The 25,313-nt window shown below is 36.1% G+C and overlaps 1 protein-coding gene and 1 pseudogene across 2 annotated transcripts in view; both read left to right on the top strand.

Moving 5' to 3' along the window:
- Nucleotides 1–25,313, top strand: part of IL1RAPL1 (interleukin 1 receptor accessory protein like 1) — a 1,428,491-nt gene that overhangs the window by 483,890 nt on the left and 919,288 nt on the right. The gene's annotated exons all lie outside the window — the stretch shown is intronic.
- On the top strand, nt 15,026–15,097 carry LOC130039440 (uncharacterized; annotated as a pseudogene).

The following is a 25,313-nucleotide window of genomic DNA, read 5'->3' as shown; positions in this document are numbered from 1 at the left end:
TATGTTGGATACTAGTGCTTGAGAGATAGTACAAGGGATAAGGCTGTATGGGCTTTCCTTGTGTATAGCTGACCCCAGGTTCAATTTCTTGTATGTCAGATGGTAACCTGAGTAATACTAGGTGTGATCTCTGAGTACAAAACTAGGAGTATACCTTGAACCCTATTATGTGTGGCCCTCAAATCCCCCCAAATATTTGAACAATGTGGCACATTTGGTATTACAGTTTCTCTAATATTAAATTTTTCTCATTACTTTTTATTTCTTTGCTGTTCTGATTGCATAATCTATTGATTTATTTGAAGTTGGATGATTTCTTATTATCTACTTTAAATCTACTATTTAGTGCTTCTATAATATTTAATTTTGTATTTAACTTTTATTTTTGCTTTTTGGGTCATACCTGGCGATGCACAGTGTTTACTTCTGGTTTTGCACTCAGGAATTACTCCTGGCGGTGATTGGGGACCATATGGGATGCTGGGAATTGAACCCGGGTCAGCCACGTGCAAGGCAAACGCCCTATCTGCTGTGCTATTGCTCCAGTCCAATAGCACAGCACCAATAGGACAAATTAAACTTTTTAACTCTACATATTTTATTGGAATGTTTTTACTCATTTTTCTTCATAGCTATTTCTAGTTGCTGCAATATTGCCATTAAAGCTTTCTTCACTTTTTAAAAATCATTTATTATTTTGAGCATATTTAGAAAATCTGCCTCAAATAGTTTGTTCTATCTGTCATCTGTTCCATTACACAGTTTCTGTTGCAGGCCTCGTGTAAGTTGTGCGGAGGTAGAGACTGCGATGAGACTGGCCTATCCTTTGAATGTCTCATAATTCTCTTTTTAAATATTGAACATTTTAGTGCCAGAGATATACCACAGGTGTTAAAGCACATACCTTGCATGTACCTTACTGGGTTCTATCCCCAGTACCTCATTTGGTCGCCTAGTCACCACTAGGAGTGATCCTTGAGTGCAGAGTCAGAGTAAGCCCTAAACACAGCCAAGTATAGCCCATATCTCAACCCTCCCCATAATATGGGTGATTTTTAAAGCTGGAAGACGGTCATAATCTTCTGTTGCTTTGAAGTGCATTTCTATAGACTGAACGGTATAAAATAATATGGATTTATTTATTCACAGTTCCAGCAGCCAGAAGTTTGAACATTGCATAACTAGAATCTCTCTCTGCTTAGAGTTTTACCAAGTCGGGGCTGTCATTCAAGTTCACTGGCTGGTGGCACAATTTCATGTTCTTTCAGCTATAAAATTGATGGCTCATTTTCTTTCTAACCATTATTTTTAATTTAAATAACATTTTAGGATAGCATACATTTCAGTTGGGCATCATTAAAATCCTATGCATATACTGCATTAACTTTACACTGAAAGTTCAATTGTGTCCTTCACTCCTTTTAGCCCAATTTACTCACCTCTTTTAACTTCTTTTATCTTAACAAGAAATTTTTATTATAGACTAGAAGTTTATTTTTATTTAGTATGTTCACATATTTTCTCTATGAGTTTTATTTTAATCCCATACCAGTGAAATTGTTTTGAGAATATAGCAACACTAGGCTCTGATACATGTACACAACTTACACATATACTCTTGGAGTTGCTTCCTTGTATGTTTGTTCTTTGTTTTCCTTTAATGAAGTCTACTTCCCACACAGAATAAATAAAGCTTCTGATATCACTCAAGGGGTATATCTTTGAGCATGCATGCAGTCACTATGTTTTTATAGTTGTTTTAGGAAGAGTTTTCTTGACTGTCTCTCTGATCTCTTTCTAAAGCTGTATTTTTCTGTTTTGCTTCTCTTGGTGTTAGATCCACTTTTTCTCTCTCCATTAATTGCATGCTATTTCTTCTGTTGCTTTGGATAATATCTGGGAGTCTAAATTGTTCCACACTCTGTTTCACTTAAACAGGTTTTCAGGCAAATCTGAATTTTCTTCACTTCAGAAAGTCTCCCATTAGCTGTTGTCTTTCTCTGGTTCCCTCTATTAAATCAGTGGGTGGTTCCTCTTGCTGCTAATAATTGCTTATGGCCAAGATATACATTCCTTAAAAAAATCTTTGTTTTGGAGAGTAGCCACACCCTGTGATGTTTAAGGTTTACTCCAGGTTCTGTACTCAGGGATCACTTCTGGTGGACTCAGGGAACCATATTAAGTGCTGGGAATCAAACCCAGGTGGGCCACATGCAAGACAAGTGTCCTACATGCTTCCCCTCTCTATTATCACTCCAGTCTCTGTTTTTAGGAGTATATTCAGGTTTGAGGCTTCATTTCAAAAAAAGTCATTTCCTTTGGAGAATGCTTCGGGGACTCTTTTATTGGTTGATTATCTCTTGGAAAGAATCTCAGCATCTTTGCTCCCAAGATTAAGATCATTATTAGTGCTTGGTCAGGCATACCTGCTTTATGAGCAGGTGCTGGACAATGTCTGATTTTCATAGCCTAACTCTTTGAGCAATTAACCTTTGCTCCATGTATGGGGTGAGAAGATTGCATGTGCAATATTTTCAGCACCTGATGTAGATCCTCTGACTTATTGGAACCTGAGTGGAGGAATGGAAGCACCACTCAGCTACACTCATTAAGAATCTAGCCTCCAGCATTAAAATAAACAACTGTGGAGGAAGAAAGATGTTGATGTCCTGCTGATCTTGAAAATATTGCATAAACTTTACCTGGAAGCTGGAGAGAGATCAAACCCTATTTTGTTTGCCACAATGGCCCAGAGTGGAGCTTTCAATATAAAGCTAAATTACTGAGGCAGGAAGTAAGGAGTAGATGAGGATTCAAGTGCCAAACTCTCCCTGTTCACACTGAGAATTATTAGCATTTCTAGGATACATTTCTCCATTTGCTGTAGGTCCTCGGGGTAATTTTCTGTATGCTGGAAAACCCTTAAACTTGTCACTTTGTGTGTAATTAATTTTGGGGAAATCTTTACTGGGGAGTGCTATAAAGTATAGCTCAGGGAGCACAGTACTATACCCAGTGATGCTGAAGAAGTCACATAGAGCAAGAGATTGAACTCATATCAGGGCTTGTAGAGCATGTACCTCAAACCTGTGCAATCTGTCTGGCCCTATATGTATATTTTAGTAATTCTCACCAGTTATGTTGGTTTCAGGGGAGCAGAACTGGAGATCTGTGCATTTATTCAAGTAGATGTTGCCCAAGCTGTATTATAAAGGTCTTCTAGTATCTGTGTATAATTGCTGAAACACTTAAGCATTATATATTTTTGAATGCTTTATGGAAGCATTCAAAACATTCTTGATTCATACTAAGAAATATTACATATTAAAATCCCAACATTAAGGAGTACAGAGGATGTACAAAAGTTCAGGTACTTTCCTTGCACTTGCCAACCCTGGTTTGATCCCTGACCCTGCAGATAATTCCCTGAGCACTGCTGGGAGAGATGTCCCCTCCCCAAAGCACAGAGCCAAGAGTAATTCCTGAACAACACTGGATGCAACCCAACCCTTGTTTGTCTCTGCATCCCTTTTAAAAATCCAACACCTTAGCATGATACTTTCCATGTAGTACCACTTGTATGTAAATTTCATCACTTCATTTTTTTCTAACAGCTGCATAGTATCATGCTAAGTGAAATGAATCAGAAAGAGAGGGACAGACATAGAAAGATTGCATTCATCTGTGGAATATAAAGCAACAAAATAGGAGACTAACACCCAAGAGTGGTCGAGGTAAGTACCAGGAGGTTCGCTCCATGGCTTGGAGGCCATCTGCACATGCTGGGGGAAAAGGCAGCTCAGATAGAGAAGAGAGCACCAAATAAAGGGTGTTGGGAGGATCCTCCAAGGATGGGAGATACATGCTGAAAGCAGACTATAGACCAAACATGATTGCCACTCAGTGCCTCTTTTGCAAACCACAGTACCCAAAAGGAGAGAGAGAACAAAATGGAATGCCCTGCCACAGAGGCGTGGTGGGATGGGGGCGGGATGAGGGATGGGAGGGATACTGGGATCATTGGTGGTAGAGAATGAGCACTGGTGGAGGGATGGGTACTTGATCACTGTATAACTGAAACCCAAGCACAAAAATTTGTAAGTCTACAACTGTACCTCATGGTGTTTCACTAATAAAATTTTAAAAAATAAAGAGGAAAATAATACTTTAGCATCAAAAAGGGAAAAAAATTAATAAATAACCCAAACACCATTATCTCGGCTAAATGAGGAAGTGCTAGCATCTCAGTCTCCATCGAAAGTCGACTCGGTCATTTAAGGGCTATAAATATTTCTGCACTGTTCAGGCTAGAACCAGAACTCATTCACCATTGAAAGTTCCACCAAACAGCTTCTTTCATGTCAGGTAAGAGACTAGTTAGAATTTAAGATGAATGCAAATGCCAATGTTTATAATGCAGATTTCAAGATAGAGAAATGACTGTTTATGTACATTTTTCTCCTCGTCAACTTTCATTCTTAGAGCATGTTGGAATCAGACTGCTCTGAATCATGGTTTCTCTACACTATGCTGCGGACTTTAAACTACTTACTGAAAGTTTAAGTCTTCCATGTAAAATTTAATGTAATAATAGAACATACTTCTAGGGTTGTATACGAGTTATAGGAAATCATTTATTTGTATAATGCCAAGCAATCCTTAATTCAGTGTATAGTAAAAGTTCTGAATGTATATTAATAAATTTAGCATTATAATACAAATTAAAAATAATGAACGTTTTGACTGTAATACCTTTTTCAGCTTGTCATGATCAATAGGAAACTGAAGTCTGCAATAGTGAGGAGGGTTGTCTAACTTTTCTTATAGTCACCATTAAAAATTTGCTGGAATTTTATTAAAGCTAACATATTTCTAATAATACATTTTCTATAGTGAAGCATAATATTTTAAAATATAAACTAATTAGCCCGGTGCACAGAGTAGTGTTTTCTCTATGTAGATAAACTAAAAATTGATGCCATTGATTCCAGATATTGGTCACATAAGTTTGTTAAAACAAAGATTGTTTTGGTTACACCCACCAGGGATTACCTGAAAGAAGATGAATTTCTAGGATTTCTTAAATCTGCTCTCCACTGAGAGAAGTTTAGCACTCCATTTTTGTTTGGAATGCATTGATGAGTGAGAATTGGTTTCTTCACCTGGAAGGTTTATATAGACATATAAGCAGATGACTAGAATAAAGTTTAATAGCACCACTGGAGAGCTACCTCTAAAGTGTTGAGCACTGTAGCACTGTCCTCCCGTTATTCATCAATTTGCTCGAGTGGGCCCAGTAACATCTCCATCGTGAGACTTGTTGTTACTGTGTTTGGCATATTGAATACGTCACGGGTAGCTTGCCAGGCTTTGCCATGCAGGCGAGATACTCTCGGTAGCTTGCTGGGCTCTCCGAGAGGGGTGGAGGAATTGAACCCGGCTCTGCCGGGCCAGCTGTGTGCAAGGCAAATGCCCTACTGCTGTGCTATCACTCCAGCCAAAGTATTGTACAAACACAAAAAGTGACCACTTCTTAGTGAAGCTTCACAAAGGACTGGAAAAGTAAGTCACAGAAGACAGGAAGTATGAGTTTGCTTATAAAAGCTAATGCCAAAAGTTTCAACTCTTCTTGAGATTTCAGAATGCTATTTATGGCACAGGGAACAACAGATATAAATGTTTAAATAAATAAATTGCTTGTATAATTCAAGAGATGCTAAAATATTCAATTATTTGGTATAGCCAGTGAATAGACTAATGGAAGATAATAGGGCAGTATAGAAGAGGATGGTCAAAGTCATGTTGTAAAGACCGTTCATGCTCTTAGAAAGCAGTTTGAACTTTAGTCTGTAAACAAAGAGAAGTCAAGAAAGAATTGTAACCAGTAGGAGTGACATGGTCAGTTAAGTCTTTAGACCAGTAATCCTGAGTGCATTGGAATGATGGAAAAACATGGTGCTTGAATTTCTACTGTAATGATCCAGGTCATGGTAGGTCAGAGCTGGATTGAAAATAGCTAGATACAGAGAGCTATAATACACACATACATATATAAATATACACATATATGTATATATGTATATACTCAATGGAATGTTTCCTCCCTTAGTTGTCCATCCTCTCTCAAACAAATTTAGTTTCCTTTTATGTTACTAGTAAATGTTTTATGATTCAGCCACCTAGATTTCTTTGCTTAGCTAGCTCAGGTAAATTACTTTCATGGTGTCCATAGTATGAGAAGCATATTATTATGATTGGGCAACATAGGTAGGATGTCTTTGAAAATTGAGTACATTGGTGCATTTAGTAAAGTTGGTAGTGAGAAATATTAAAAAGTTATCATAGCACTGCACTGTCCTCCCGTTGTTCATTGATTTACTCAAGCAGACACCAGTAACATTTCCATTGTGAGACTTGTTACTGTTTTTGGCGTATCAAATGCATTGTGGTTAGCTTGCCAGGCTTTGCTGTATGAGCGAGATACTCTCGATAGTTTGCTGAGTTCTCCATTTTTGTTTAGAATGCACTGATGAGTGAGGAATCAAATGGGATTGGCCCGGATTGGCTGCGTGCAAGACAAGCACGCTACCTGCTGTGCTATTGTTCCAGCCCATTGAAAAGTTATCACTAATGATATTGTATACTACTTGTATCATGTTATATATGTTTAGGAAAAATAAGTTATTTTTGTCTCCTACACTATTGATGAGAAAAAAATGGTATTCGGGAATATAATCTTATGTGTATATTGTTTTTTTGTGAGCTCTTTTTATTCCAAATGAACAAATATACTAAGAAAAACACATTGGCACGTATATATGATAATCACTTGATGTGAAGTTTGAGATCTATGGCTTTTATAAATAATTGTTATGGGTATTCCCAATCCATTCTGTTGCTGCATTCAGGCACATATAGTTCCCAAATTCAGTAAATTGCTCACTAAATGCACCCGGGAAGAATGCCTTTCTTTCTGAGAATCTTTTTACAGTTCAAGCATACACACACACACACACACACACACACACACACACACGCATACACACACACAAAGAAAAAGAGATCTCCTTTCCATTGTATTTATCAGAGAGACCTATAAATGATATTCTGTAATTCAATTCTAACTTATACTACATACATATTTTTAAAAGCTGCTCCATTTTATTACTTTTTTTGCCCTGCTGCCTGGTGTTTATAAAATTATTCTTCTTGCCTGAACAACAGCTCTGTCAGTCACCAGCTACTGTGGATGTCACCATCAAGTTAACACATGTGGTGTGTAGATTTACAAGGAGGAATGAAATTTTATTAGAGATAAAAGCTCTTACATAGCTCAAGAATAGATCACCCCATGACCATCTGCTCCTATACCAGTTCATTTCTCTTATAATTCAGGAATTAGTTAACATTTTTGGAGTGCATGGGATATGAACCATGCCTGGAAGCTTTGCCTTATATGAAATTCTCTTGAAATTTATGAATTCATTTCTTGTCTCTAGGAAAAGTATTTTTGAATGCTTAATAGTGCAAAACACATTTCTGAACTTTATATACTTATATTCCCCAAAGACTTTTAAACATGAATAAATTTATATTTTCCTTTTGACATCCCCATTTTGTTGTATTTTTTAAGTAAAAAAATGATATAGATTGCTTCCAGACTAAGGTTGTATGGTCTGGCTACTACAGTGTTTCTGGAGTCAAAACTTTGCCTTTACCATTTCACCCTTAGAATCTTTATAATTTTCTTCAAAGCAGCAGATAGCAACACCCTAATTAACACCTTCTACTATTCCTCTCCTGGTACTTGAGAACTTGGCAGTACAACAAACGGGACCAGGATACTAAACATGAACTTAACACAGATGGACATCAATTGTTCTGCATGACCTTGGGGTTTTTCCAACTTTATTTTGTGCAATAATTTTGCTGAATACTGCTTCCTATTTTCCCATGCCATGTTTTTCCATGTTCCTCCTTGCTAAAGCCTACAACGTGTGCCCACATTAGCAATTATTCCCATATATCTGGGTCTACTGGTACATTTAATGGGGTATAAGAATTTGCTTGGAAGGAATTATGAAGGGTATGTGAATACACTGTTAGTAATATACTTTCTATGTGTTGGGAATACTCCAGAAAATTAGGAGTTTATAATTTCTAAAGCAAGTAGAAAACAGGGTCTAAATTATTTTGATATAGAAAAAATATTTTAAAATATTGAGTAAAGAATAGTTTAATGTTAATAATAGCTGATGTGTCTTTCTTTACATATATATCCACATTTCAAAGTACACCAGGTGATGGGATGGAATTTGGGGACACTGGTGCTGGGAAATGTACACTGGTGGAGGGATGGGTGCTGAAATAGTGTATAACTGAAATCTAATCATGATTTGATTAGATTTCATGATTTGATTTCAGTCATACACTAGGAGGGTCTTTGTAAGGTTCTATCTCACTGTGATTCAATCACTGTCACTGTCATTGTCCTCCTGTTATTTGTTGATTTGCTCGAGTGGACCCAGTAACATTGTGAGACTTGTTACTGTGTTTGGCATATCGAATAAGTCATAGGTAGCTTACCAGGCTCTCAAGAGGGACGGAGGAATCGAACTCAGGTCAGCTATGTCGGCCGCATGCAAGGCAAATGCCCTACCGGCTGTGCTATCGTTCCAGCCCACAGTGATTCAATAAAAAATAAAAATAAATAAAAGTTGATCATTCTATCAGAAATATACCAGGTCCTAGACTTGAAAGTATATTACTGGTGTATCATTTATAACTTAAAACACTATGAGCATGTAAAATGAAATCTATATTGCTTAATGAAAAATCATATTATATTGAACAGGTTATAGATATATGATTGCTGTGGAAAGAATTAAATATTTTTTTTGTATTTTTAGATTAGTTCTACCCTACCCTAGGTAATCAACTTGAAGTTTCTATCATAAATGAATCATCAGTTTTATTATTAATATTAGTATTTGAGTTTTCCAAAAGAGAACCTAATTTAGTCTTCTACAAAGAAGATAGCATATTATAAAAGGACATTAACTGGATCAATCACATAGGTTTTGCCAATCATCCCAATTCTTGCTGTACATTAAGAATGGGCTGAAGGGATGGAGAGATAGCACAGTGGGTAGGACATTTGCCTTGCATGCGGCCAACCCGGGTTTGATTCCCAGCATCCCATATATATGGTTCCCTGAGCACCGCCAGGAGTAATTCCTGAGTGCAGAGCCAGGAGTAACCCATGTGCACCACCAGGTGTGACCCAAAAAGAAAAAAAAAAAGAAAAAAAGAATGGGCTGAAAAAAATTTCTTTGATACACCATAGTAATACTGCCAGACCCCATGCCAGGCTATTTAACCAAGACCACCCTGGAAGGGGGCGGATGAGGTCCCTCCCCACCCCAACAGAGCTAGCCCTGGTAGCTGAAAACCTCCAGAACTCATCTGCTTCCAGGTTCACGGCCACTCTCCAAATGCTCGAATGAGCCTCGTCCATGAATGACTCTATTCCTGGACATCTCATACTTTACACCACCGATATACCAAGAGTAGCACACCACACTTTATGGGGTTTAAAGTAGAAGGCAAGCAATCTTAGGGTGAAATATAATTATACATATATACATACATATGTGGGGCTGGAGTGATAGCACAGCAGGTAGGGCGTTTGCCTTGCACGCAGCCAATATGGCCGACCTGAGTTCGAGTCCTCTGCCCCTCTTGGAGAGCCCGTCAAGCTACCAAGAGTATCTCGCCTTGCACGGCAAAGCCTGGCAAGCTCCCCATGACGTATTTGATATGCCAAACACAGTAACAACAAAGTCTCACGATGGAGATGTTACTGGGCCTGCTTGAGAAAATCGATGAACAACGGGAGGACAGTGACAGTGACATATATATGCATATATATACATATACACACACAAGCACACAAGGCTAAACCTTTAACAACATGTTACTAATCTCTTGTAGAAGGGCTTAATGGCTCCTAGTTGAAATACAATAATCTTCACACACTTTCCTCAAAGAAAAATTTTTGTCTCATTCCTACTAGATAATTCATAACAAGCAATACAAAATAAATTATTTCTGTTCTGCTTTGAGGCAGTGTTTGGGGTTTGGCATGGAAATTTGGTGGTGGAAAGGTATAATGGTGATGGGATTGGTGTTAGAATACTAAATGTAATCAAATATTGTGAACAACTGTATGAAATAAAATTTTAAAAAATGTCTTAGAAATACAGTAAAAGTTTTGCAACGTGCCTCTAAACCTTTTTAATGGAGACAGATCTGTTCTAGCTTTAAAAAAAATTATTACGGCACTGTGATTTGCAAAGTTGTTCAAAATAGAGTTTCAGGCATACAACATTCCAACACCAATCTCACCAATGTCTCTAGCCCCACCCATCCCAAGGCTCCAAGTCCACCTCCTTAACAGGAACATTTTTAAGTTTGACTGTTTCATTTTTGGTCTCATGAATACAGTATTGCTTACTCTGATATTTAGATACATACACCTCACCTCTACACCACAAATGCCCCCCCCCCCCCATTGCCTCATATCTACTTCTTACGTCCCCGCTTAATTTCTTTTTCTAACATTTTACTTCTAAATTCTCACAAGAGTATACAGTTGACCAAGCCTGGCTCTTATTCTCACTTCTTTAAAGGAGGTGGGCAAGAAGACATGTGTGACACTATTACCACAGATCACAGATCACAGATCATCCTGTTATTCGTCGATTGCCTCGAGCAGGCCCCAGTAACGTCTCCTTCATCCTAGCCCTGAGATTATAATCAAGGCTCTTTAGGAGAATGAGACCCATCATGTTACTGGTAATTGGCATATTGGGTACGACACAGGGAGTTTGCCAGACTCTGCCGTGTGGGCAGGTTACATTCAGGAGCCTGCCAGTTTGTCAAAGTATGAATGAGCGGCCAAGACACTATTACCAAGATCTCATTAATTGAGAAAAGATATTTTTGGCTTTTTTAACACTTGCTTGTTTTAATAATACTAAAATGCACTCCTGCCTGAGTCTGTTCTATAGAGTCATTAAATTGAGTGAACTATAGTACGGATTTGCTACTGAAATCAATCAAATAGTGCGGATATATTTTGCCATCTCAATTCTGTTTGCTTATTTCCACTGGTATTTACCTTTTCTTTAATCCTAGGAATCCACTTTTATTCATATACGTCTAGAATTTCTTTTTTCTTTTGGGCCATGCCCTGCAGTGCTTGGGGCTTACTCTTGGTTCTGTGTTCAGGGTTCACTCCAGGCCAGACTCTGGAAACCCTGTAAATTGCTGGAGTCCAAACCTATGTCAGCCTCATGTAAGACAAGTGGCTTACCAGCTATATCCGCTCAGACCAAGAAATAGATCTAGATGTTTTAAAGGATTATTTCAGTTGGTATCAAGTTTAGAAACAATTGTATATGTTTTTTAAAATAAAATTTGATTCTGAAATATCTTTAAGAAATTTTATGTACCTCACAATTTCATTTCTGGATATATGCAATAAAAAATTCCACTCAATACAAATTCACTTAAGCTTATTATTTGTGAGCACAGAAATATAAATACTTTATATCAGATTGCCAATTCTGATAAAACAGTAACATACTATTATGTGGTATACTGAGACTTGTGAGGGAAAGACTAGAATTCATTAATGGGATCAATTATGACTGAAGGAACAAAGTATGCTTACAGCTCCCAAACCTTTCATTTTATTTTCTGGACAGTTTTGTGAATACGATAATAAACTGGCCCTTGTGGAGGTTATTATAATCTGATTGGAAAGGCAAGAGCTTTGTACACCAGTTAGGAAATTCTCCAAGTAATTGGAGATAAAGACCTAGTTAGGGCAGTGTTACTATAAATAGAAACTATAAAGGTGCTGTCGACACTCTAGCATTAGAGACTTTTTTTGTCACTGGAATATTGAGGAAGGAAGCTCTGTTTGCATTTTTGTCTTAAACTTTTACCAATTTGCTTCATTGACATTTCCCTTTTCTTTCCATTGTCTTCAGTGTCATTTTAAAAAATATGAAATGTTAAGTCCCAGCAACTCAAAGTCTTTTCACTAATAATCTCTTCTCTGATTCCTGCAAATTCTGTTTAAATGTGACCTCATCCTAAAACTTATAACAGGATGGTAAACTAATGGATGTGTCATAAATAATAGTAATTATACTTTACCTAAGTTAAGGACCCACTTGCATGGATTTTTCTGGTCCTCCATTAAGGAAAGAATATCATTCTATAGCTTATTATTTCATTATTATAAGCATAGGTGTTACATCATTATTAACAATTGATTGTTAAACTATGTAAATATATTACATTAATCACTAACATTCTAATGGCCCTCAGAATTGTTTGATATAGGAATATCTTAACCATAAAATCAAATAGTAGCTAGTTTTAGTAATGGATTCCCAAATTATTGAACTTTCACTTAAATAAGAATAGGATAGTGTCTGTACTTCTCAAGAACTGTTCTTATCTTCTGACCTGTGTATAAGGTCCCTTAGTTTTGAATGTATGTCATTTAAACTCATTCAAATCCTAAAATTCAACCTCTCTATGTTCAACTCTGTCTCAGTTGAATAATTCTTTCCATTTAAGATTCCTCTACTTTTCTCTAAATCAGCACAGTTTTATTGTTAACTTAATACATTAATTTAATTTGTGTATTTGTCACTGTGACTGTCCTCCCATTGTTCTTCAATTTGCTTGAGCGGGCCCAGTAATGTCTTCATTGTGACACTTGTTACTGTGTTTGGCATATCAAATACATCACGGGTAGCTTGCCAGGCTTTGCCATGCGGGCAGGATACTCTCGGTAGCTTGCTGGGCTCTCTGAGAGGGGCGGGAGAATCGAGCCCAGGTCGCCTGGGTCGGCTGCATGCAAGGCAAACTCCCTACCCGCTGTGCTATCGCTCCAGCCCATTTGAGATGTATGTAGAGAAAACTTTCATGGAAATTATATAGATGAGAGAAAATAGATCCCATCATGCCATGCTGATTCTTGGCGGATTAATGACAGAATGAATTTATAGGCTGTCCTAGCATCTGTGCACTGAAATGAATAGATAAGATTCATAGTCCAAATCCCTCAACTTGGTTAAGGTCTTGTAATGATCTGTGGTTTATTCAGCTGTGTAAGTAAGTATTCACCCAAAAAAGGGTCTAACTTGTCTTCTGTATTTCTTTAGGTATAGACTATTTTTATATTGTAAGATTTCATCATTGCAGTGACTCAGTGTCTGGCTTATCCAAACTGAAGAAGGTTATGCCTGTGCCTACCTAATCATGTCAGTCTGCATCATAAGTAGAATTATAAACTCTTGCTTTCCCACTGCTATACTAATATACTAAGCAGCAGCTACCTCTCGGTGTTCAAAATGGAAACAGTAATATTCTCATCACTTCTCACAATGAAGTAACACACTGCTTCTTCTTATGCATCTCTTTATCCATACATCTCTTCCTTGCTCTCACTAAAACTGTTGTTTAATTTTTTAATTTGTTTATTTATTTTTGGCTCTTGGGTCACACCTGGCAGTGTTCAGGGCTTACTCCTGGGTCTGCACTTCAGCATCACTATTGGCAGAACTCAGGAGACTATACGTGGTGTTGGTGATCAAACATACGTTGGCCACATGCAATGCCCCAAGGATGATGCTGTTTGTATGCTGTTTTTTGGGCTTATTTTCTGCTTTGTTAATGAAATGGACCATTCTTATAATTTAAATTTATGTTAGTTCAGCATTGTTGTAATTTAATTACACTGTGATGCAAACAGAGTATGCAAAGTTTTATTTATGAAACGTCAATAAATCTGCTGTTAATCATAAAGCAGTATTTCTGTTGTTCATTTTCAAACATTTTATCTACATTATTAACTGAGAATATTTGCAACATGCTGTTTCTCAACTGTGTCCGTGATTATTCACTCATATTTCTATTTCATTATTGAAGAGAGGCTCACAATTTCTCATTATTCAGTTTTTAACTAAATCAACCTGACACAAATCTAATAAAATTAGAGTTGTTTAAAACACATGGTCCATCAGAGATTTGAACCCAGGCTAACATGATCTAGTATATTCTAGTAAATATTATGTGCTTTTTATTTTAATCAGTGGTCATGCCATTCTCTACCTATAAAAATATAAGAATTTATATGTAGCATTATTTTTAGATTTTGTGATATAAAACTAGGATGATTGACTTGGATGTTGTCTTTCTAGAAATGATAGGCCTCTCTGTTATATCCAGACACACTTGAATGTGGAAAAGACTTCGTGCTTGAACAATTAAGGTATCAAGAAATATTTTTCTTTCTTTTTCCAGAAGTTTCTGTGTATCCTAAATGTAAGAATATCAGGGATCAGACTCAATCTTCAAGCCCATGTTCTCATCTGAACATGTATCTTCTTGCTTAATTGACTATGTTCACTTCCTGATTTGTACTCTGGAGAAACCGGTTAACTCTTGAATATATTCCTTCTTTCTCTTCTCACATCTTTCTAAGCAAGTTTTTTTCAGTTAAAACTACCTTGCTAAAAAATCATGAATTCGCTTGAAGAAAGCAAAAGAAATGTTCATATTTTATTAATGGAGTAGTTACTGTATAAAAAATCTTAAGGGTGAAAGAGAATGATATGTTTCTTATAAATAAATGGTTAATTGCCTACTTTTAGAATAATGTTTTTGGCTTTAAACTAAAGAAAAAAATTGAGATGAAAATGCAGGGGAATAAAACTGCTTCAGTAAAGGTTGGGATTTATGGTATAAGCAACTTTTCATTTATTTTCTCTCATTAGATTTAGACAAAACTGGCAATGTTGTCAGAGCAATGTTTTCTCAAGGATGACATTTTTGTTTAATTTCTACATAGGGCAATGATATCAAAAACCTGGTGCCTTACTATTGGATACACAGGATATCTTTTAGATTTATTTCAGTTTTATCAAAAAGAAAATATGTGTAGTGTTACAGCTTTTTAAAAAATTTTAAAAATTTGTCTAGCAGGTTTTTTAGTCTCTAATGGAAAGTCCCCCCCCACCAAAAAAAAGAAAAAGAAAGAAGTGTACTTATTCTTTATTTAAATAACACCCAGGATTGAACCATTTATTTATGTATGTACATATATATTTATTTATGTATGTACATATGTATGTACATATAGTTCAGGCTGACTCTTTTTGCATAGTTATACCCTTAGTAAGAATACCATTGTAACTGTTTTCTTTATTTAACAATTATTTTCAATAACTTTGTGTGCCAAAGCATGCACTGTAGCACTGTCCTCCCATTGTTCATTGATTTGCTCCAGCGGGCACCAGTAACGTCTCCATTGTGAGATTTCTTGTTACTGTTTTTGCCATGTTGAATACATTATGGGGAGCTTGCCAGGCTCTGCCGTGTGGGCGGGATACTCTTGGTAGCTTGCCTGGCTCTCTGAGAGGGATGGAGGAATCTAACGTAGGTCAACTTCATGCAAGGCAAACACCCTACCCACTGTGCTATTGCTCCAGCCCCTGCAAAAGCATGAATAGTTACAATTATGCAAACCAGGTTACCTCCATAATCACTGTCACTGTCACTGTCCTCCCATTGTTCATCAATTTGCTCAAGTGGGCCCAGTAAGATTGTGAGACTTGTTACTGTGTTTGGCATATTGAATACATCACAGGTAGCTTGCCAGGCCTTGCTGTGTGGGCGAGATATTCTCGGTAGCTTGTCAGGCTGTCCGAGAGGGGCGGAGGATTCGAACTCAGATCGGTCATGTAGGTCGCATCCAAGGCAAACACCCTATCCACTGTGCTATCGCTCCAGTCCATAATAGTGATTTTATTTTTATTAAATTAAGTAAATAAAATTATTTTTCACTAAAATTTACTTTGGTTTTGTGGCTGTGATGCTCACAGTTACTCCTGACTCTGCACTCAGGATTCACTCCTGGAGGTGCTTGGAGGACCATTTAGAGTACTGGGGATTTAATCTGTATCAGCCACAGATTTAACCTCTATATTCCTTACATCTTACTCGTAATAGTGAAGATATGGAAACAACTGAAATACTCTAAAAGGTAATTGGTTGAAGAGAATGTGGTAACATACACAGTAGAATATGACTCAGCCATACAAAAGAGGTAATCTTATCTATTCCCACAGCATGGAAGAAACTTGAGGGGATGTGCAAAGTGAACTAAGAAAGAAAAGTATAAATACCCCTACATGCTCTGGCTCCCCAAATGTCCTACTTTTGTTTGTTTTGAGGCCACGTATGCTGTGTCTGGGATAAAAGTCAAGTAGGCCACATGCAAGCCAAGAGCCCACTGGCTATCTTATCTTTCCAGTAAAGACTATTTTAAATTGAACATCTCAAATATTTCAACAAATATATGTAAACAGAATAAGTACTAAAGAATATCTACTGTTCTTGTGTAAGTTATAGTTTCTTCTTGAGAGTCTAATAGGACTAATCAATTGAATTAGTTGGAATGATTTACTAAAAATCACATTAAATGTCTACAAATGTTATTCTTGGTCTGGAGAACATGAATGAATTACCAGATCTGATATTTTGCATATGGGAGGCCTAGGTTCAACATGCAACATGAGTTCAACCCAGGACCTCCTAGTACCCCCAAGCACCAGCATGAACTAACCCTGAACTTATAACCACCAGTAGTAGCCCCTGTCCTTGTGGCCCAAAAAATTCTCAAATAAAAATGTTACTTTTCATTTCCAATTTTTCAAAATAAAATATTGTATCTTCTTTAATTTTTATTATTTCCAGTTCTAATTTCATTTTTATATTTGACATAACACAATATATTACTGATGATTTTGCCCTTACTTTGTCTTCTGCCTTTTTATTGATAGTTTATTTTAAAATAATGTCTGTGCAAATGTCACAGTAGATATTAAGGTGAAAAAGATAAAAGAGTATTTCAATATGTACCTAATACCAAGAATTTCTTATTATCAGAAAGGGATGAAGCCGTGTGACATATGTGACAAATTGAATATTTCTTTGGGGGTCCATTTAACGGTTTTTATATAACCTGATCCAGGAAACTTCCTTTAATTCCATTTAGAAGTACTGTATTAAAAGCAAATGAAAGCAAAAAGTGAGAGGGAATGCTTGCAGCAATCTTGTGAATTTTTTTTGTTGTTTGGGGTACGCACTGGGCTGTGCCCAGGGCTTACTCCTGGTGTAGGGTTTCCAATTCAGGTCATTCGAGGCAAGCACCATACATGCTGTACTATCTCCTCAGTCCCTGTCCTGTGAATTTAGAAAAAGCCATGGAATGGGTGAAGAATTAAAATGGATATTCCTACAGCTAATGGTAGAGTCAGGCAGCACTTGTCTATTTAATTTGAAGATAATTGGCCAAAGTATAATTTATCTGGATGCTAAAAGATTTTTGAGGGTGTTCTGACTCTAGAAAGGGGAAATGTTCAGATGAATAAAATGGACAAATCCTTTAAGTTCATGTCCAGGAATTTGGACTGCATTGTACAGATTATGGAGAACTATTGAAGAGTTTTGAGGAGCTTCACATTAGGTTATTTTAGGAGGAGTGTGCAGAGATGAATGGGTAGAAAAGACTAATGGAGAAAAATGCCAGTTTAAAAGCTGTTACACAGAAAAAGAAATATCACTGGTTTAAAACGTAGGAAGAAGGTCTAGATAGGTATGTAAATAAAGACAGCATACATATGGTCTGTAGATAAAAAGATGTATAGTTTTGTTTATTATTAGTAAATGAGATTTATTTAATGAGATTTTACCTCAGACCAGTTAGAGTGGCTAATATAAAAATGTCAGGAAATAATAAATGCTGGAAAGGATGTGGAGAAAAAGAAACTTTTGATACTGCAGGTGGCATGCAAACTGGTGTATTCTCTATAGAATACAGTATAGGGATTCTTAAATAAAATGAATATGTCAAAGTTCCAATAAATTCATTTCTGGGCATTTAACTGAAGAATACAAAAGTACTTATTTAAAAAGATATATGTACTTCTATATTTCTTATACCTACTCATAATAGTCAAGATATAGAAGCAATTGAATTCCCCCAGAAGGTGATTGGTTAAAGATGTGGCAAACATATACAATAGAACATGACTCAGCCATATAAAAGACAAAATCTTGTCTATTCCCTCAGTATGGATGAAACTTGAGGGGATATGCAAAGTGAACTAAGTTAGCATGAAAAGAATAAATATCTTCTGATTTCACTTGTTTGTGAATTAAGAAATAAGTCGCAAGAGCACACAAAATAAAATGGAATTAAACCCTTAACTCTGAGGCCAGAATGGCTGTTATCAAAGAGATACAGGGAGGTTATAGGTAGAGAGAGTCGACTGGTTAATGGAGGGTGGTAAGCATGGTATACCATTAACTGTGACTGAGATAAAAAGCAAAACAAAAATCTACAATTGAAAACTTGACAGACTTGTAAACTGTTCCCTCAATAGAAAATAAGAACATATAATCTAACCAATTTTTTGTTGTAATAGTTCCATAAGAAATAACAAAACTTACTGAGTGGAGATTAAATAGAGTAAGAAGCAAGTTAATGTCTTATGAGATGTTATGGCAACCAGTTTGATGACGATGACAGACAGTACTAGATTGATAAGAAGAGAGGACATATATTGTAGAAATTGGACAACTGCCACTTAGATCAAAACATACTACTTTTGCAACGTGTGAGTAGAAGAGAATTATTTAGGAAAGCTTATGTGGTAGGTGAAACAAATGTGAAAGTACGAGAGATATAGAATAATTCATGAAATATCTCAACTATGAGTGTGAAGAGTTAAGGATGTAACTGAAAATAAAAGGCATCCAGGATAAAATACTTGAAGAATTTAAATGTCATTGACAGCAAACAAAGGGGGACTTTTGTAAAACATGGTTTATAGACGTTTAAGGCCACTAAAACACATAAATAATATTTCAGCTCTTTGGTATTGACCATATCTCTATGGACACTTTCTAATAAAATCTTAATCATATAAGATTACAAACTGAAGTTGTTTGGTTACCCAGGAACAAAGATCCTGACATAAACTTGAAGGCCATTAAAAACTAGCTGGTCAATATCCCATAAATTGCCTATTACCATGTTGGAATCAAAATTTGTTCCTGAAGATGCAAAATGTTATTTTACTCATGATAACAAATTATTTCCCACAAAATGTCATGGAGAGATAATAGTTCATTATTCAATAGGTAAAGTAGACCATGAAGATTAAAAATTTCTCATGAATAAAGGAAATAGAAACTCTATACGTGGGATTTATGTAATTATGGCAACAGTTCCTTGAAGACATTGTAGCCTGTTTTATAAATATGTATAATTATGATAATTTCAAAAGCCATGTTATTTACTCAGTAGTTTAACAATTCCTTCACCAAACAGTCACATGCAGAACTCAGGAGTGGCATAATACTCCTCTAAGACACAATAGTGAATTTAACATCTCAAATGTATTTTTATAAGAATGACTTTGGAATTTAAGAATAAATTCACCCATTTTTACTTTCACAAAAGAAGACTGCTATAGTATAGCATAGATCATAATTATCCAAGACCAGGGATTACCTCCACGAAGCATGATGTTGATAACAAAATTCATTATATTATTTTCATACTTTCTATTTTGAGAGGGTTTTTCCCTCTGGATCATACATATACCATGGAATATATATATATGTGCACCAACCAGAAATATAAAGTTTCAGAAAGTAGGATACCATCATCCATCCACTCAATCAGTGAAAATTTATTCAGGACCAAAAATGTGAATTAGTGAGGCTAATTTTGGGGACACAAAGATAAATGAAGCACATTTCCAACTATTACATGCTTCCAGTAGAGATAGTCTATTGTTAAATGTGTGAAATTAAGTGATAGATGGTATTATATTGCACTATTCTAGAGTGTTGGAAAATATGGAAACCCCAAGTGTTTCAGCTGATGTGACAGAAACATAATTACAGAACAAAGAGGGGCACAATTTTATACATACGTGTCATTTGGACTGAGAAAGCTTTACTGTGTGCAGAAGATAGTTAAATGTGTGTATTCATATATGTGGTGTGTGTTCATATATGTGTACACACATACATATGTATGTGTCCATATATGTGTATATGTGTTCATGTATGTGCCGGGTTTGTTATACTAGAAAGAGAGCCAGTGTTGAGCAATGTTGGGGAGTCTCAAATATCCTTGTTATAAATGTACTATTCTATTCTGCATGTCACTTGGTCCAACAAAACTTACTTGTATTAGTCCATTTAATATTTGCAACAAATCTACAAGATAAGAAATAATAAATGATTTCAGATTAGATTTAAGTATTGTTTTCTAACAGATATCAAAAACATTACCAGAAGATAGACATTTAAAATGCAAAAGTTAAGCAGTTCATGAACAATATGAGAGAATGTGAAAACTGTTCAATCCTTTCTAGTTTTCACCTTTAATGTAGTTATCTGCTTGATATATAAGAAAAGAGAATAAATAAAGGAAGGTTCCCAGTATTTTTGTCTTAGATGTATCATCGTGTTATTCACTGAGAAAATAAAGAGAAAGGAGTTCAATTGGAGAGAAGACAGTAAACTAAGTTAGATGTGTTTGATTAAGAGTTGTCTGAGAATGTTTCAGTAATTTAAAAGGAAATTGGATTCATGGAGCTGAAGTTTGCGGAATGGGTGTAGTTGAACACACGCACCTAGGATAGACAAGCTTACAGGCCTTAATAAAATTATTGATTGTTTAAGAGGACATATTTGGGGAAGAAAAAGGGATAAAACAAGACCATCCATTGATAGTCATATCAATATTTAAGGTGCCAGCAGAGAAAATTAGGCCCCTAAGATGAGAGAGAATGAGATACAATTGTTAGGGCAGGAAAGGAGGAAAGGGAAAGCATCCTTCTCTAACTTTAAAGAAGGTAAGCTTCAAAAGCTCAATCGTTAGAAGAGTCGAGTTTCCCACCCCACTCCAACCCCCTAAAGAAAAGCTAAGTAATATGGAAGTGAAGACTTGAAGATTAGATTTGAAGTCTCAGCCATGAGCAACTTTTTTGAGAGCATGAACCGCACTGGATTCACATGAATGAAAGCTACCTTGAGGAAGCAGTGACATGGTCACCACACAATTATCAATGATTCTTCTAAAGTCCTTCATAGTCAAGGGAAGATTGACATGTATGTTTAAAAGAATACTTCTCTAGTTTTAAATTCTTTTATTGCAATTTTAGGGTTCATTTGCCTCTGAAAATGCAATAAGTGGATCTAGTATGCTATGCATTTCCACATTTCTCAGCAATTATAAAGCTAAGCTCTTATTTGAAGAACCCAAATAGGTGGCAGAATATTCGCTTGTGAATGTTCAAAGTGTAGGCCACCTCTTCATAATAAACTTATTCTTGAAATCATATTCTTAAAAGACCTCCAAGAACAATAACATATAGAGGAAGCTATGAAATGGAATTTTTAATAGGTCTTGACAAATTCTTCGTTCTTCATTACCATGTTATTCCATGGTAATGGAGTATTGCTTAATAACTATTAATAGGAAAGTCTAAAATAAAAATTTTGATTTGACAATGTCGAGTTTGTATATGTAAAGCTGAATTGTAGCTTCTGATGACACCATTGTTAGTAGTAGTATCTTGGAAGCAATGATAGCATCATCAGCCTTTGACTTTCACCAGAAAATGTTCGTTATTCTTACTGTTAATACATAAAGAGCGATTATGTTATCACTTGTTCTGGTTCAGATTTGTGCATTAAATCTCCCCAATTTTTTTTCTTTTAAAAACGTGACATATTTTACAGTGAAGTTGCAGCAGGCAGGGTTTTTTGGTAGATTTGTATCTAGCAAAACATCAAGCCAATAAAAATATAGAGGCTATGATTAATATATACTTTGATAAAAAATTTACTTTGTGGTAAACCACATTGCAATTTTTGCCTACCAGCTAAAACCAAACATCGTGTGGCTTTGCAGAAATATACACTTTAACTATAAATTTCTGCAGTCTTTTCTATGGCATAGTGCTTGAAGGCTCTAGACTCTACTCTGTTAACATCAACTCAAATACCCCACAAAACATGAAATTTGGTCTGTTTGCTTTTATCTAATAGCTGCAATCCTGTTCTGTCACATGTGATAGTGGGGGCAGATGTAATGAGTCAGTACAAAACTGTAAACAAATCTTTATGATTATCTATTTAACTTTCTAATTATAGTGCTCTGTGTAGTTACAGAAAAATATCTAATTCCCATATGCTTGGCACAGTTACCTGACATGGAATTAAATACAAATAGGGAATATACTGTTTTCCTTTGTATCACTGTATGTATATATATATGTGTGTATATTCTTTTGATGATTAAGTATCAAGCCATCTCCATGAGCCTAACAGTTTCCATAGATTTAGGTGAGGATTACTGTGATATAATCACTGTTTTTGTATTTGTGAATGCCAGTGTATCATTCTTTCAGAAGGTTTGTTGGTATTCATTTTCTTACTTACATGGAAATAAAGGAAATTATAAAGTATTTGAAGGTTGGAAACAGTAATAAAAATGTATTAAAAACTTGTCATTATTTCTAATATGCACATGCATGCACACACACATATATATACATATATATACATACATATATCCTACATTTAACCTCAACACAATCCTAGAAAGAAAATTCTAAATACCAGGAAATGTACGTACAACTTAACAAATGGGCTTTCTGTCTTTCCTTGTCCTTCCTATACTCTAGGGCTTATGACAGAAAGAGAGGAGGGGAGGAGGAGAAGGAGGAGAAGAGACAGATGAGAAGCAAGGTGGTAGTCAGGGCACTAAGGTACAAAGATGGTGTTGAGGAACTAGAGAGCCAAATAGCAAAGCAACAGTCAACAATACTGAAATGAAGGACACAAACCTTAACAACTGAACTTAGAAAGGTGCCTGTCAAGAGGGCATGCTTGGGGTCGGGGGAGGCAGGGATATGGAAGGAAACCTGGGAAAACTGGTGGAAGGAAGTTAACACTGGTGGTGAGATTAGCGCTGTAGCACTGTCCTCCCATTGTTCATCAATTTGCTTGAGCAGGCACCAGTAACGTCTCTATAGTGAGACTTGTTGTTACTGTTTTTGGCAAATTGAATACACCATGGGAAGCTTGCCAGGCTATGCCATGAGTATTGATATTAGTGCTGCAGTATTTTAGGTTCAAAACTCAACTATAGATCACTTTATCAATCACAGTGCTTTAATGAAATTAAAAAAAACTAAATTGTCAAAACTATAGATAAAAATATTAGCTGGGAAAAAACAGGGCTTCCATGAGATAATAAAGATATTAGCTGGGAAAAAACAGGGCTTCCATGAGATAATAATAAAATAACTTTCCCATTCCATCATAGTTGACCAAATTACAAACACTTTTAGCATGCAGTTATAAAGTATAGCCCATGGTGCTCTAATAATTCCCCAAACTTCTTCGGGGCCAGCATCAAAGTTTAGAACTGCCCAAGTGAAATATAGAAGTTTGTACCTAGTGAGAACTAGGCTCGTTGGAACACCTGATTCCATATTTACACAGTAGTGGTGGGCGTGGTCTGCTACTGTGTTCATGAACTTTCATTACCCTGCATTCCTCTAGCTAGAGGACCTTTTGAAGACCTCTGAAGATCCCTTGCTGCTCTAATGCTTGATGAGAAGAGAGCCTAGATAAAGTGATGTCTAAAGTGACACTTAAGTGACCCTTCATGGATCACAATTTGCTTAGTTTACTTATTAGCATCAGATTCATAAAAAAAAACGATGACCCTAGTGTATGCATTGAACATGTATACTTAGTGATTCATGTAAAGATTATATACAGAAAACAGCCCAAGGACATTTTTTTATTTTCAAGAAATAATTGACAAACTTTATGTGAAAGCAAAGAGAGTTACCAGAACAAAACCTTCCCAGGTAGTGCTGATGTCTTCAGAGAGAAAGAAAGAGACAAAATAGTCTTGTATTGTTGGGAAATAGGTAGCCAAGCAACTGCTTGAAAAGCCACCAAAGGGAGCCTTCTTCAAAGGCATGGGAGCATCACTGTGATAATCCCTGCTTTAGATTTTGACAGGCTTGCATCTCAGCACTTGCTTCTGTTTGAGCTATTATGTGCTGACTTCAGCAGAAGAGCACTGAAATTAGGGCATGACTGCACATTTCATTGCCAACTCTGCTTTCCTAAGCCCTGGGAAAATAACACTTTATTTTAAAACAAATAAAAAGGACTATGTGATAGATAAGTTGTCTTATTAAATTATTTATTTGTAGAACAAAATCTGGGACAAAATTGTGATGAGATGAATAGAGCTATGGTTTTTGTCAATGAAATATAGCCCAACCTCACTATGAAAATGGTTTAACAACCAGTGAGAGAGCTTCCTCTACTAAGTATAACCAAGTAATCCATTTTATAGAACTGTGTGGTCCTGGTTTTGAAAAATAAAGAAATCTGGCTTGGAAAGCATTGGATTTTAGGCATCCTTGCCCTCCCCCATTTTGCTGCTTATTCAGTGGAATCTTTAAACTGATATATAATGTCTCAGTATTGACATGAATGAGATTTTTTATTTTAGCTTTAAAAAATCTAGGTAGCATAGAGGGTTCTATTAATTATGTATAATTAAATTGAATTAAAAAATAAGGGGGAATTTTTATATTGTGTAACATTTTTTGGTGGTCTAGTGAAAAGCAGTGATTATTCTTTTAGAAAGCACATACTGGGATTTGGGCTGAAGTGATAGCATGGCGGGTAGGGCGTTTGCCTTGCACGCAGCCAACCCAGGTTTAATTTCTCCGCTCCTCTCAGAGAGCCCGGCAAGCTATTTAGAGTATCTCGCCTGCACGGCAAAACCTGGCAATCTACCCATGACATATTCAATATGCCAAAAACAGTAACAACAAGTCTCACAATTTGTTGTGAGATGTTACTAGTGCCCGCTCGAGCAAACCGATGAACAACGGGAGGACAGTGCTACAGTGCCATACTGAGATTTCACCTAGGTGAAAAGGACATATACATAAATAAGGCCCCTGAAATTGAGATGTTTCACTTTAGAGGTGAAATAATGAATCCTTTAATATAATGGACTAATATTGTAATTTACTTGTAAAATGACAGTGTGAATTAATGTGTAACACTATAGGGCCTGTTTTATCCTAGAAAATTTTCTG

Source organism: Sorex fumeus, unplaced genomic scaffold (genome assembly GCF_029834395.1).
Source record: "Sorex fumeus unplaced genomic scaffold, SorFum_2.1 ptg000086l, whole genome shotgun sequence".
Classification (NCBI taxonomy): Eukaryota; Metazoa; Chordata; class Mammalia; order Eulipotyphla; family Soricidae; genus Sorex; species Sorex fumeus.
Note: the sequence above shows the minus strand (reverse complement) of the source record. Positions and strands in the feature narration are given on the sequence as shown.